At 49.5% G+C, this 2,057-nt stretch overlaps 1 long non-coding RNA gene across 1 annotated transcript in view; it reads right to left on the bottom strand.

Moving 5' to 3' along the window:
• Nucleotides 1-398: 398 nt before the first annotated feature.
• The window catches only part of LOC106946406 (uncharacterized), a 7,372-nt gene continuing 5,713 nt past the window's right edge, over nt 399-2,057 (bottom strand). The window contains exon 2 of the long non-coding RNA XR_001424763.1: nt 399-2,040. This is a non-coding gene — a long non-coding RNA (uncharacterized LOC106946406). The remainder of the gene's footprint in view (nt 2,041-2,057) is intronic.

The following is a 2,057-nucleotide window of genomic DNA, read 5'->3' as shown; positions in this document are numbered from 1 at the left end:
TGCACCTTTTTTCTGAAAAGTACATCTACCACCAACAACCACGCCACGTTCAGACACTTAAATCTCATTTTCTCTGCTTTACAAAGCTCAGTTTTACCTGCAGCAAGCTGAGAAATGAAGCTAATAGCGGAAATTCAACCTGGAAGACTCCATCCCCTCCGTTCGTCCATCGGCGTCATGCTCATCTCAGTCCTCAGCGCTGGACCTCACCTGGCGTGTCCAATCATCAATCAAGCTCAGCATAAAAGGATCCACACCCAAGTCGTCGGCCGCTTCCCAGCTGCGTTCAATCCGTTCATCTGCTCGCCACAGCTTCTCAGCCAGCACGTCTCATCTTCTCCACAGCTTCGTGATTCTCCGTCCTTCTACCTCTCATCCTGCGTTGGCCTTTTCTTTTCCCCTCAGACGCTCCTCTGTTGCAAGAGATGTTTCTCCCGATCTCAGCCTCGATTATTTCAAGCAGGCTCACCCGCCTATCTCTCACCTATCTGGGGTTTCCCGTACTCCTCGACCCACCTTCGAAAAACGTCATAATAAGCCCCGTCACCTCGTTACCTTTTAACTTTTGCCATGACGCACGACGCAATTGCTTCCCGCACAGTCAGTGAGTCCAGCTAGCTAACTGCGGAGCTCTACGTGGAGGAGACAGCCTGTTAAAATATGCCACGTAAAAGACGACAGAAACGAAGAGAGGATCCGACGGAAGCAGCAAGGCCGTCTTCCTTCGCCCGCCAAGGTCTCGCCGCACCGATCCACGTCACCTTTTTCTCCCAGCTCACCATCCATTCTCCCTCCATTTCTCCACCGCCGCTCTCGCATCGTCTTCACACCGTTGCCACGCGATGGGTCAGCCACGTCAACAGCTTCTCTCTTCCGCATGCCGCCATGGTCAGCACACAAGACCGGATTTCCCTCTCTACGCCCGTCTCGGGCTGTCGGGGTAAGACGTAGCATTCTCATGTCTCATTCGCATTATTACGAACTGCATTTCAATTAGCCTATTCTCTCCCGAGCTCGTAGGCCACTCAGGCTGCGCCCAATATGCTCAAGGGCTTTTAACTGCATGTTGAAGAATCGACTTGTCGTGTTTAGGGAGGCGCTTTAAAACGCCATACGAGCTCTAAGATTCTTCACCGGGTTTACCCCCGTGCGACAGCTAAACAGACCTGCTGCTGCTGTCTCAGCTCCGTGTGTGTTCGAATTATGGCAGCAACCAGAAATACGCAGAGCTTCGCACAGTTTCCTCAATTAACCGACTGAGTCGAGCAAGCGTTGGAGGTAGGCAATGTTAATTAATGAAGGTTTATACAATGTAGCACCTTCAGCTCGTCGACTAGTGGCCTGTAGCCCGCTGATATGTTCTAAAGAGTGTAGGACCCTCGTTATTGAACGCTTTGGAAATGTCCTCATATGAGCAGTTTTACTGCAGTGTACCTTCTGCCCCCATAAGCCATGCCCTCATGTTAACTCGTCTGGAGTCGGGGCAGCCTAGAGGGATTACTCATTCATATATCAGCACTCGTATGCGCACTCAGCTACTGAGAGCCATGCAGCCCATTGTCTCGGGTGTGTCGGCTACCGCATTTTTTATTTCAGCTCCTTTATCAGCCAACTTGTCAACCGAAGACTATGCTGTCTTTGACTGTGTCATAATACAAGTCATATTGCCAATTGTCTCTGCGCACGAGTACGTATTAATCATCCAGTAATTAGGAGTTTTGCCTCAGTTGTGAGGCATCACACGCTGTTCAGTTGCTGGCCACAGATCGTGAAGTTGACTTAAATCCCTCCATGACAATCTCGGTACAATCGTTCCAGACCTTATCAATTAAACAAGCCATGAATTCTCGCTTGCATCATCCATTTCAGCAGCTCAAGTCCTCAGCATTTTCTAACTCGTTTCACTGTCTAACCTGTTTCCGGAGAGTAATGTCAGCAAGTGATCCCGATCATCGCTCACTATAAGTTGTGTTTTAACTATAAGCCAAACCTCCACCATCTGTCTCATGTCTTCTATCGCCACCATTTAATTTAGCATACCTGCGTGTTGCATCTGG

This window comes from Poecilia latipinna, unplaced genomic scaffold (assembly GCF_001443285.1).
Source record: "Poecilia latipinna isolate Pla-1442-1.1 unplaced genomic scaffold, P_latipinna-1.0 Scaffold12, whole genome shotgun sequence".
Lineage (NCBI taxonomy): Eukaryota > Metazoa > Chordata > Actinopteri > Cyprinodontiformes > Poeciliidae > Poecilia > Poecilia latipinna.
This window is presented reverse-complemented; position numbering and strand designations above follow the sequence as displayed.